The sequence below is a fragment of the Pleurodeles waltl genome, chromosome 9, assembly GCF_031143425.1.
Source record: "Pleurodeles waltl isolate 20211129_DDA chromosome 9, aPleWal1.hap1.20221129, whole genome shotgun sequence".
Lineage (NCBI taxonomy): Eukaryota > Metazoa > Chordata > Amphibia > Caudata > Salamandridae > Pleurodeles > Pleurodeles waltl.
The window spans coordinates 986,301,064-986,314,820 of record NC_090448.1 but is presented as its reverse complement, the minus strand read 5'-3'; the positions used below and the strand labels follow the sequence as shown (position 1 = coordinate 986,314,820).

The 13,757-nt window shown below is 49.0% G+C and overlaps 1 protein-coding gene across 3 annotated transcripts in view; it reads left to right on the top strand.

Moving 5' to 3' along the window:
* YLPM1 (YLP motif containing 1) overlaps window positions 1–13,757 on the top strand; it is an 865,271-nt gene that overhangs the window by 340,269 nt on the left and 511,245 nt on the right. The gene's annotated exons all lie outside the window — the stretch shown is intronic.

Here is a 13,757-nt window from a genome sequence, read left to right as displayed (position 1 = left end):
GCTCTGTATGCACTATTTCAAAGTAAGGAATAGTATGCACAGAGTCCAAGGGTTCCCCTTAGAGGTAAGATAGTGGCAAAAACAGATAATACTAATGCTCTATTTTGTGGTAGTGTGGTCGAGCAGTAGGCTTATCAAAGGAGTAGTGTTAAGCATTTGTTGTACATACACATAGGCAATAAATGAGGAACACACACTCAGACAATTCCAGCCAATAGGTTTTTGTATAGAAAAATATCTTTTCTTAGTTTATTTTAAGAACCACAGGTTCAAATTCTACATGTAATATCTCATTTGAAAGGTATTGCAGGTAAGTACTTTAGGAACTTTGAATAATCACAGTAGCATATATACTTTTTACATAAAACACATTTAGCTGTTTTAAAAGTGGACACAGTGCAATTTTCACAGTTCCTGGGGGAGGTACAGTATTGTTAGGTTTTGCAGGTAAGTACACCACCTACGGGGTTAAGATTGGGGTCCAAGTTAGCCCACCGTTGGGGGTTCAGAGCAACCCCAAAGTCACCACACCAGCAGCTCAGGGCCGGTCAGGTGCAGAGTTCAAAGTGGTGCCCAAAACACATAGGCTTCAATGGAGAGAAGGGGGTGCCCTGGTTCCGGTCTGCCAGCAGGTAAGTACCCGCGTCTTCGGAGGGCAGACCAGGGGGGTTTTGTAGGGCACCGGGGGGGGGGGGGGGGGAGAGGGAGAGGAGAGACACAAGTCCACACAAAAAGTACACCCTCAGCAGCGCGGGGGCGGCCGGGTGCAGTGTGCAAAAAAGCGTTGGGTTTCCAATGGGAGACCAAGGGGTCTCTTCAGCGGTGCAGGCAGGCAAGGGGGGGGCTCCTCGGGGTAGCCACCACCTGGGCAAGGGAGAGGGCCTCTTGGGGGTCACTCCTGCACTGGAGTTCCGATCCTTCAGGTGCTGGGGGCTGCGGGTGCAGGGTCTTTTCCAACCGTCGGAATTTTAGAGTCAGGCAGTCGTGGTCAGGGGGAGCCTCGGGATTCCCTCTGCAGGCGTCGCTGTGGGGTCTCAGGGGGGACAACTTTGGTTACTCACGGTCTCGGAGTCGCCGGAGGGTCCTCCCTGAGGTGTGGGTTCTCCACCAGTCGAGTCGGGGTCGCCGGGTGCAGTGTTGCAAGTCTCACGCTTCTTGCGGGGATTGCAGGGGTCTTTAAATCTGCTCCTCTGAAACAAAGTTGCAGTCATTTTGGAACAGGGCCGCTGTCCTCGGGAGTTTCTTGTTCCTCTTGAAGCAGGGTAGTCCTCTGAGGATTCAGAGGTCGCTGGTCCTGGGGAAAGCGTCGCTGGAGCAGGTTTCTTTAGAAGGCAGGAGACAGGCCGGTAGGACTGGGGCCAAAGCAGTTGGTGTCTTCTTTAATTCTTCTGCAGGGGTCTTTCAGCTCAGCAGTCCTCTTCTTGTAGTTGCAGGAATCTAAATCTTTAGGTTCAGGGAAGCCCTTAAATACTAAATTTAAGGGCGTGTTTAGGTCTGGGGGGTTAGTAGCCAATGGCTACTAGCCCTGAGGGTGGGTACACCCTCTTTGTGCCTCCTCCCAAGGGGAGGGGGGTCACAATCCTATCCCTATTGGGGGAATCCTCCATCTGCAAGATGGAGGATTTCTAAAAGTTAGTCACTTCAGCTCAGGACACCTTAGGGGCTGTCCTGACTGGCCAGTGACTCCTCCTTGTTGTTCTCATTATTTCCTCCGGCCTTGCCGCCAAAAGTGGGGCCGTGGCCGGAGGGGGCGGGCAACTCCACTGGCTGGAGTGCCCTGCGGTGCTGGAACAAAGGGGGTGAGCCTTTGAGGCTCACCGCCAGGTGTTACAGCTCCTGCCTGGGGGAGGTGTTAGCATCTCCACCCAGTGCAGGCTTTGTTACTGGCCTCAGAGTGACAAAGGCACTCTCCCCATGGGGCCAGCAACATGTCTCAGTTGTGGCAGGCTGCTGGAACCAGTCAGCCTACACAGATAGTCGGTTAAGGTTTCAGGGGGCACTCTAAGGTGCCCTCTGGGGTGTATTTCACAATAAAATGTACACTGGCATCAGTGTGCATTTATTGTGCTGAGAAGTTTGATACCAAACTTCCCAGTTTTCAGTGTAGCCATTATGGTGCTGTGGAGTTCGTGTTAAACAGACTCCCAGACCATATACTCTTATGGCTACCCTGCACTTACAATGTCTAAGGTTTTGCTTAGACACTGTAGGGGCACAGTGCTCATGCACTGGTGCCCTCACCTATGGTATAGTGCACCCTGCCTTAGGGCTGTAAGGCCTGCTAGAGGGGTGACTTATCTATACTGCATAGGCAGTGTGAGGTTGGCATGGCACCCTGAGGGGAGTGCCATGTCGACTTACTCGTTTTGTTCTCACCAGCACACACAAGCTGGCAAGCAGTGTGTCTGTGCTGAGTGAGGGGTCCCCAGGGTGGCATAAGCTATGCTGCAGCCCTTAGAGACCTTCCCTGGCATCAGGGCCCTTGGTACCAGGGGTACCAGTTACAAGGGACTACCTGGATGCCAGGGTGTGCCAATTGTGTAAATCAAAAGTAGAGGTTAGGGAAAGAACACTGGTGCTGGGGCCTGGTTAGCAGGCCTCAGCACACTTTCAATTCAAAACATAGCATCAGCAAAGGCAAAAAGTCAGGGGGTAACCATGCCAAGGAGGCATTTCCTTACACAGTGTTCTTCCCACAGCCAGATTCTGTAGCTGAAAGAGCACTACATACATTAGACATCAAAAGAGCGCTAATGTACTACATTGACAGAACAAAACTAATTCGAAAAACAAAACAACTATGTTCGATGGCATCTGTCGCTGTAGATACGCATGTTGTGCAATAGCTCGCCATCTGGTGTTGGGCCGGAGTGTTACAAGTTGTTTTTCTTCGAAGAAGTCTTTCGAGTCACGGGACCGAGTGACTCCTCCTTTTGTCTCCATTGCGCATGGGCGTCGACTCCATCTTCGATTGTTTTTTTTCCGCCATCGGGTTTGGACGTGTTCCTGTCGCTCCGAGTTTCGGAACGGAAAATTAGTTAATTTCGGAAGATTTTCGTCGGTATTGTTGCGTTCGGGATCGGCGTACTTAGATTCCACACCGCATCGAAGATCGAAGAGCTCCGGTGCCCTTCGGGGTAGTTTTTTCGATCCCCCGTCGGGGCCTGGTCGGCCCGACCGCGTGCTGAAGAACGCCGATGGAACGGACCCCGTTCCGTTTCTGCCCCAAATGCCACAATAAATACCCCTATACAGACCAACACTTGGTCTGTAACCTGTGCCTGTCACCTGAGCACAGTGAAGACACCTGTGAGGCCTGTCGTGCGTTCCGGTCCCGAAAGACACTCCGAGACCGTCGAGCCAGAAGACTTCAGATGGCGTCCGCGCCGACAGCCCACCGAGAGTTCGAGGAGCAGGAAGAGGAAGGTACCTTCTCGATCCAAGAATCGGACTCCGAAGGATTCGACGATACACAAACCGTGAGTAAGACGTCGAAAACCACACAGAAAAACATTTACAAGGCCCAGGGGACGCCACTGCCATCCGGCCATGGCTCCACCCATAAATTCGGTGACCGACCGTCGGCACCGAAAAAGGCCCAAACAGCGCCGAGGTCGTCCGACTCCGGTCGAGACACCGGCACGCAGCCTTCTCGGGACCGAGAAAGTGCTGGAGACAAGCCTCGACACCGAGATACCGGTGTGGGCACGGCTCGACGCCGAGACAGCGGCACCGAAGAAGATCGACGCCGAGAGGTTTCGGCCCCGAAAAAGAAAAAAGTCACCTCGGAGCCGAAAAAACACGCAGACAGGGTTTCGATGCCGAAACAAACTGCAAGCGACCCAGCTTCAGGCTCTTATACAGAAGAGCACTCGCTAACCTCCCAGATGCAAAAGCATAGGTTTGAGTAAGAGCTACAAGCAACTGATGTGGACCATACGCAAAAGCGTATCTTCATACAGCAGGGGACAGGAAAAATAAGCACCCTTCCCCCCATTAGGAGAAAGAGAAGGTTGGAGTTCCAGACTGAACAGACACCACAACCAAAAGTGGTGAAAAGAGTTACCCCACCACCCTCTCCTCCACCTGTGATTAACGTCTCACCAGCACAAACTCCTTCACATTCCCCAGCTCACACCACCATGAGCCAGGGTGACCAAGATCAAGACGCATGGGACCTATACGACGCCCCAGTGTCAGATAACAGTCCGGAGGCATACCCTACAAAGCCATCTCCACCAGAAGACAGCACCGCGTATTCTCAAGTGGTGGCTAGAGCAGCACAATTTCACAACGTAAGCCTCCACTCAGAACAGGTCGAGGATGATTTTTTATTCAACACACTCTCCTCCATCCACAGCTCATACCAAAGCCTGCCTATGCTCCCTGGTATGCTCCGGCACGCGAAATAAATCTTTAAGGAGCCGGTCAAAAGTAGGGCAATCACACCAAGGGTGGAAAAAAAGTATAAGGCGCCTCCTACAGACCCGGTTTTCATCACTACACAGCTGCCACCAGACTCTGTCGTTGTAGGAGCAGCTAGGAAAAGGGCCAATTCCCACACATCTGGAGATGCACCACCCCCAGATAAAGAAAGCCGCAAGTTCGATGCAGCTGGTAAAAGAGTCGCAGCACAAGCTGCAAACCAGTGGCGCATCGCGAACTCCCAGGCACTACTTGCGCGCTATGACAGAGCCCACTGGGACGAGATGCAACATCTCATTGAACATCTGCCCAAGGACTTACAAAATAGGGCAAAACAAGTGGTTGAGGAGGGACAGACCATTTCCAACAACCAGATCCGCTCCTCCATGGACGCTGCAGATACAGCTGCACGGACAATTAATACATCTGTAACTATCAGAAGGCATGCATGGCTCCGAACGTCTGGATTTAAACCAGAGATTCAACAAGCAGTTCTCAATATGCCTTTTAATGAAAAAGAACTGTTCGGTCCAGAAGTGGACACAGCGATTGAGAAACTCAAAAAAGATACGGACACTGCCAAAGCCATGGGCGCACTCTACTCCCCGCAGAGCAGAGGGAATTACAGCACATTCCGTAAAACGCCCTTTCGAGGGGGGTTTCGGGGTCAAAGCACACAAGCCAGCACCTCACAAGCAACACCGTCCAGTTACCAGGGACAGTATAGAGGAGGTTTTCGGGGACAATATAGAGGAGGGCAATTCCCTAGAAATAGAGGAAGATTTCAGAGCCCCAAAACCCCTACTACTAAACAGTGACTCACATGTCACTCACCCCCTCCACACAACACCAGTGGGGGGAAGAATAAGTCATTATTACAAAGCATGGGAGGAAATCACTACAGACACTTGGGTTCTAGCAATTATCCAACATGGTTATTGCATAGAATTTCTACAATTCCCTCCAAACATACCACCAAAAGCACAAAATTTGACAACACACCATTCCAATCTCCTGGAGATAGAAGTGCAGGCACTATTGCAAAAGAATGCAATCGAATTAGTGCCAAACACACAAATAAACACAGGAGTTTACTCACTGTACTTTCTGATACCAAAGAAGGACAAAACGCTGAGACCAATCCTAGACCTCAGAGTAGTGAACACTTTCATCAAATCAGACCACTTTCACATGGTCACACTACAAGAAGTATTGCCATTGCTAAAACTACACGACTACATGGCAACTTTAGACCTCAAGGATGCTTATTTCCATATACCAATACACCCATCGCACAGGAAATACCTAAGGTTTGTATTCAAAGGAATACATTACCAATTCAAAGTACTGCCTTTCGGATTAACAACCGCACCAAGAGTCTTTACCAAATGCCTAGCGGTAGTCGCTGCACACATAAGAAGGCAGCAAATACATGTGTTCCCATATCTAGACGACTGGCTAATCAAGGCCCATTCGTTAATACAGTGCTCAAATCACACAAACCATATCATACAAACCCTCTTCAAACTAGGGTTCACCGTCAATTTCACAAAATCCAAAATTCTGCCGCGCAAGGTACAACAATACCTGGGAGCCATAATAGACACATCAAAAGGAGTAGCCACTCCAAGTCCACAAAGAATTCGAAATTTCAACACCATCATACAACGCATGTATCCAACACAAAGGATACACGCAAAGATGGTACTACAACTCCTAGGCATGATGTCTTCATGCATAGCCATTGTCCCAAACGCAAGACTGCACATGAGGCCCTTACAACAGTGCCTAGCATCACAATGGTCACAAGCACAGGGTCACCTTCTAGATCTGGTGTTAATAGACCGCCAAACTTACCTCTCGCTTCTATGGTGGAACAACATAAATTTAAACAAAGGGCGGCCTTTCCAAGACCCAGTGCCACAATACGTAATAACAACAGATGCTTCCATGACAGGGTGGGGAGCACACCTCAATCAACACAGCATACAAGGACAATGGAACGTACATCAAACAAGACTGCATATAAATCACCTAGAACTTCTAGCAGTTTTTCAAGCACTAAAAGCTTTCCAACCAATAATAGTTCACAAATACATTCTCGTCAAAACAGACAACATGACAACAATGTATTATCTAAACAAGCAGGGGGGGACGCACTCCACGCAGTTAAGCCTGCTAGCACAAAAGATTTGGCGTTGGGCAATTCACAACCAAATTCGCCTAATAGCACAATTTATACCAGGGATCCAAAATCAACTCGCAGACAATCTCTCTTGAGATCACCAACAGGTCCACGAATGGGAAATTCACCCCCAAATTCTGAACACTTATTTCAAACTCTGGGGAACACCTCAGATAGACTTGTTTGCGACAAGGGAGAACGCAAAATGCCAAAACTTCGCATCCAGATACCCACACGAACAATCCCAAGGCAATGCCCTATGGATGAACTGGTCAGGGATATTTGCTTACGCTTTTCCTCCTCTCCCTCTCCTTCCTTACCTGGTAAACAAACTCAGTCAAAGCAAACTCAAACTCATATTGATAGCACCAACTTGGGCAAGGCAACCCTGGTACACAACGCTACTAGACCTATCAGTAGTACCCTGCATCAAATTGCCCAACAGGCCAGATCTGTTGACACAGCACAACCAAAAGATCAGACACCCAGATCCAGCATCGCTGAATCTAGCAATCTGGCTCCTGAAATCCTAGAATTCGGGCACTTACAACTTACCCAAGAATGTATGGAGGTCATAAAACAAGCCAGAAGGCCATCCACCAGGCACTGCTATGCAAGTAAATGGAAGAGGTTTGTTTGCTACTGCCATATTAATCAAATACAACCATTACACACAACTCCAGAACATGTAGTGGGTTACTTGCTTCACTTACAAAAATCTAACCTGGCTTTCTCTTCCATTAAAATACACCTTGCAGCAATATCTGCATACCTGCAGACTACCTATTCAACTTCCCTATATAAGATACCAGTCATTAAAGCATTCATGGAGGGCCTTAGGAGAATTATACCACCAAGAACACCACCTGTTCCTTCATGGAACCTAAATGTTGTCCTAACTAGACTTATGGGTCCACCTTTTGAACCCATGCACTCCTGCGACATACAGTTCCTAACCTGGAAGGTGGCATTTCTCATCGCCATTACTTCCCTAAGAAGAGTAAGCGAGATTCAGGCGTTTACAATACAGGAACCTTTTATACAACTACACAAGAATAAGGTCGTCCTAAGGACCAATCCTAAATTTTTGCCAAAGGTTATTTCACCGTTCCATCTAAATCAAACAGTGGAACTTCCAGTGTTCTTTCCACAGCCAGATACCGTAGCTGAAAGGGCACTACATACATTAGATGTCAAAAGAGCATTGATGTATTACATTGACAGAACAAAAAACATCAGAAAGACTAAACAACTATTTATTGCATTTCAAAAACCTCATGCAGGAAACCCAATATCAAAACAAGGTATAGCCAGATGGATAGTTAAATGCATCCAAATCTGCTACCTTAAAGCTAAACGACAGCTGCCCATTACACCAAGGGCACACTCAACCAGAAAGAAAGGTGCTACCATGGCCTTTCTAGGAAACATCCCAATGCAAGAAATATGTAAGGCAGCCACATGGTCTACGCCTCACACATTCACCAAGCACTACTGTGTAGACGTGTTATCCGCACAACAAGCCACAGTAGGTCAAGCCGTATTAAGAACATTATTTCAAACTACTTCCACTCCCACAGGCTGATCCACCGCTTTTGGGGAGATAACTGCTTACTAGTCTATGCACAACATGCGTATCTACAGCGACAGATGCCATCGAACTGAAAATGTCACTTACCCAGTGTACATCTGTTCGTGGCATCAGTCGCAGTAGATTCGCATGTGCCCACCCGCCTCCCCGGGAGCCTGTAGCAGTTTGGAAGTTACCTTCAATTATTTATATATGTATCATCTCAACCTTAAATAGGTGCATACTTAGTCACTCCATTGCATGGGCACTATTACTACAATTCAACTCCTACCTCACCCTCTGCGGGGGAAAAACAATCGAAGATGGAGTCGACGCCCATGCGCAATGGAGACAAAAGGAGGAGTCACTCGGTCCCGTGACTCGAAAGACTTCTTCGAAGAAAAACAACTTGTAACACTCCGGCCCAACACCAGATGGCGAGCTATTGCACAACATGCGAATCTACTGCGACTGATGTCACGAACAGATGTACACTGGGTAAGTGACATTTTCATTATTGCCTTTCAAAAACCTCATACAGGAAATCCAATTTCAAAACAAGGCATTGCTAGATGGATAGTAAAGTGTATTCAGACCTGCTATCTTAAAGCAAAGAGAGAGCTGCCTATTACACCAAAAGCACACTCAACCAGAAAGAAAGGTGCTACCATGGCCTTTCTAGGAAATATTCCAATGAACGAAATATGTAAGGCAGCAACATGGTCTACGCCTCATACATTTACCAAACACTACTGTGTAGATGTGTTAACTTCACAACAAGCCACAGTAGGTCAAGCTGTACTACGAACATTGTTTCAAACAACTTCAACTCCTACAGGCTGAACCACCGCTTTTGGGGAGATAACTGCTTACTAGTCTATGCACAGCATGTGTATCTGCAGCTACACATGCCATCGAACGGAAAATGTCACTTACCCAGTGTACATCTGTTCGTGGCATTAGTCGCTGCAGATTCACATGCGCCCACCCGCCTCCCCGGGAGCCTGTAGCCGTTTAGAAGTTGATCTTGAACATTTGTAAATTTGTAAATATATTACTTTAAACTTCATTATGTACATACGTATTCACTCCATTGCATGGGCACTATTACTAGCATACACAACTCCTACCTCACCCTCTGCGGGGAAAACAATCTAAGATGGAGTCGACGCCCATGCGCAATGGAGTCGAAATGGGTGTAGTCCCTCGGTCTTGTGACTCGAAAAGACTTCTTCGAAGAAAAACAACTTGTAACACTCCGAGCCCAACACCAGATGGCGGGATGTGCACAGCATGTGAATCTGCAGCGACTAATGCCACGAACAGATGTACACTGGGTAAGTGACATATATATATATATATATATATATATATATATATATATATATATATATATATATATATATATATATATATATATATATATATATATATATATATATATATATATGTTCGATGGCATGTGTAGCTGCAGATACACATGCTGTGCGCATCCCGCCATCTGGTGTTGGGCTCGTAGTGTTAAAAGTTGTTTTTCTTCAAAGAAGTCTTTTCGAGTCACGAGACCGAGGGACTTCTCCCATTTCGACTCCATTGCGCATGGGCGTCGACTCCTGTCAGAGGGTAGTGTTAAGCATTTGTTGTACACACACAGGCAATAAACAAGGAACGCACACTCAAATACTTAGCTCCAGGCCCATAAGTTTTTATACAGAAAATATATGTTCGATGGCATCTGTCGCTGTAGATACGCATGTTTTGCAATAGCTCGCCATCTGGTGTTGGGCCGGAGTGTTACAAGTTGTTTTTCTTCGAAGAAGTCTTTCGAGTCACGGGACCGAGTGACTCCTCCTTTTATCTCCATTGCGCATGGGCGTCGACTCCATCTTCGATTGTTTTTTTTCCGCCATCGGGTTCGGACGTGTTCCTGTCGCTCCGAGTTTCGGAACGGAAAGATAGCTAATTTCGGAAGATTTTCGTCGGTATTGTTGCGTTCGGGATCGGCGTAGTTAGATTCAACACCGCGTCGAAGTATCGAAGAGCTCCGGTGCCCTTCGGGGTAGTTTTTCGATCCCCCGTCGGGGCCTGGTCGGCCCGACCACGTGCTGAAGAACGCCGATGGAACAGACCCCGTTCCGTTTCTGCCCCAAATGCCACAATAAATACCCCTATACAGACCAACACTTGGTCTGCAACCTGTGCCTGTCACCTGAGCACAGTGAAGACACCTGCGAGGCCTGTCGTGCGTTCCGGTCCCGAAAAGCACTCCGAGACCGTCGAGCCAGAAGACTCCAGATGGCGTCCGCGCCGACAGCCCACCGAGAGTTCGAGGAACAAGAAGAGGAAGGTACCTTCTCGATCCAAGACTCAGACTCCGAAGGATTCGACGATACACAAACCGTGAGTAAGACGTCGAAAACCACTCAGAGGAAGATTTACAAGGCCCAGGGGACGCCACTGCCACCAGGCCATGGCTCCACCCATAAATTCGGTGACCGACCGTCTGCACCGAAAAAGGCCCAAACAGTGCAGAGATCGTCCGACTCCGGTCGAGACACCGGCACGCAGCCTTCTCGGGACCGAGAAAGTGCTGGAGACAAGCATCGACACCGAGATGCCGGTGTAGACACGGCTCGACGCCGAGACAGCGGCCCCGACGAAGATCGGCGCCGACAGGTTTCGGCCCCGAAAAAGAAAAAAGTCACCTCGGAGCCGAAAAAAGACGCAGACAAAGTTTCGGGCCCGAAACAAACTGCAACCGACCCAGCTTCAGGCTCTTATACAGAAGAGCACTCGCGAACCTTCCAAATGCAAAAGCATAGGTTTGAGGAAGAGCTACAATCAACTGATGTGGACCATACGCAAAAGCGTATTTTCATACAGCAGGGGACAGGAAAAATAAGCACCCTTCCCCCTATTAGAAGAAAGAGAAGGTTGGAGTTCCAAACTGAACAGACACCACAACCGAAAGTGGTGAAAACAGTTACCCCACCACCCTCTCCTCCGCCCGTGATTAACGTCTCACCAGCACAAACTCCATCACACTCCCCAGCTCACACCACCTTGAGCCAGGGTGACCAAGATCAAGACGCATGGGACCTATACGATGCCCCAGTGTCAGATAACAGTCCGGAGGCATACCCTACGAAGCCATCTCCACCAGAGGACAGCACCGCGTATTCTCAAGTGGTGGCTAGAGCAGCACAATTTCACAATGTAAGCCTCCACTCAGAACAGGTTGAGGATGATTTTTTATTCAACACACTCTCCTCCACCCACAGCTCATACCAAAGCCTGCCTATGCTCCCTGGTATGCTCCGGCACGCAAAAGAAATCTTTAAGGAGCCGGTCAAAAGTAGGGCAATCACACCAAGGGTGGAAAAAAAGTATAAGGCGCCTCCTACAGACCCGGTTTTCATCACTACACAGCTGCCACCAGACTCTGTCGTTGTAGGAGCAGCTAGGAAAAGGGCCAACTCCCACACATCTGGAGATGCACCATGGAGGAAGTTGGCTCTGTATGTGCTATTTCAAAGTAAGGAATAGCATGCACAGAGTCCAAGGGTTCCCCTTAGAGGTAAAATAGTGGTAAAAATAGATAATACTAATGCTCTATTTTGTGGTAGTGTGGTCGAGCAGTAGGCTTATCCAAGGAGTAGTGTTAAGCATTTGTTGTACATACACATAGACAATAAATGAGGTACACACACTCGGAGACAAATCCAGCCAATAGGTTTTTGTATAGAAAAATATCTTTTCTTAGTTTATTTTAAGAACCACAGGTTCAAATTCTACATGTAATATCTCATTCGAAAGGTATTGCAGGTAAGTACTTTGGGAACTTTAAAGCATAAAAATTGCATGTATACTTTACAAGTTATTGACAAATAGCTGTTTTAAAAGTGGACACTTAGTGCAATTTTCACAGTTCCTGGGGGAGGTAAGTTTTTGTTAGTTTTACCAGGTAAGTAAGACTCTTGCAGGGTTCAGTTCTTGGTCCAAGGTAGCCCACCGTTGGGGGTTCAGAGCAACCCCAAAGTCACCACACCAGCAGCTCAGGGCCGGTCAGGTGCAGAGTTCAAAGTGGTGCCCAAAACACATAGGCTAGAATGGAGAGAAGGGGGTGCCCCGGTTCCGGTCTGCTTGCAGGTAAGTACCCGCGTCTTCGGAGGGCAGACCAGGGGGGTTTTGTAGGGCACCGGGGGGGACACAAGCCCACACAGAAATTTCACCCTCAGCAGCGCGGGGACGGCCGGGTGCAGTGTAGAAACAAGCGTCGGGTTCGCAATGTTAGTCTATGAGAGATCTCGGGATCTCTTCAGCGCTGCAGGCAGGCAAGGGGGGGGTTCCTCGGGGAAACCTCCACTTGGGCAAGGGAGAGGGACTCCTGGGGGTCACTTCTCCAGTGAAAGTCCGGTCCTTCAGGTCCTGGGGGCTGCGGGTGCAGGGTCTCTCCCAGGCGTCGGGACTTAGGATTCAAAGAGTCGCGGTCAGGGGAAGCCTCGGGATTCCCTCTGCAGGCGGCGCTGTGGGGGCTCAGGGGGGACAGGTTTTGGTACTCACAGTATCAGAGTAGTCCTGGGGTCCCTCCTGAGGTGTTGGATCTCCACCAGCCGAGTCGGGGTCGCCGGGTGCAGTGTTGCAAGTCTCACGCTTCTTGCGGGGAGCTTGCAGGGTTCTTTCAAGGCTGCTGGAAACAAAGTTGCAGCCTTTCTTGGAGCAGGTCCGCTGTCCTCGGGAGTTTCTTGTCTTTTCGAAGCAGGGGCAGTCCTCCGAGGATGTCGAGGTCGCTGGTCCCTTTGGAAGGCGTCGCTGGAGCAGGATCTTTGGAAGGCAGGAGACAGGCCGGTGAGTTTCTGGAGCCAAGGCAGTTGTCGTCTTCTGGTCTTCCTCTGCAGGGGTTTTCAGCTAGGCAGTCCTTCTTCTTGTAGTTGCAGGAATCTAATTTTCTAGGGTTCAGGGTAGCCCTTAAATACTAAATTTAAGGGCGTGTTTAGGTCTGGGGGGTTAGTAGCCAATGGCTACTAGCCCTGAGGGTGGGTACACCCTCTTTGTGCCTCCTCCCAAGGGGAGGGGGTCACAATCCTAACCCTATTGGGGGAATCCTCCATCTGCAAGATGGAGGATTTCTAAAAGTTAGAGTCACTTCAGCTCAGGACACCTTAGGGGCTGTCCTGACTGGCCAGTGACTCCTCCTTGTTGCTTTCTTTGTTCCCTCCAGCCTTGCCGCCAAAAGTGGGGGCCGTGGCCGGAGGGGGCGGGCAACTCCACTAAGCTGGAGTGCCCTGCTGGGTTGTGACAAAGGGGTGAGCCTTTGAGGCTCACCGCCAGGTGTCACAGCTCCTGCCTGGGGGAGGTGTTAGCATCTCCACCCAGTGCAGGCTTTGTTACTGGCCTCAGAGTGACAAAGGCACTCTCCCCATGGGGCCAGCAACATGTCTCTGGTGTGGCAGGCTGCTGGAACTAGTCAGCCTACACAGACAGTCGGTTAAGTTTCAGGGGGCACCTCTAAGGTGCCCTCTGTGGTGTATTTTACAATAAAATGTACACTGGCATCAGTGTGCATTTATTGTGCTG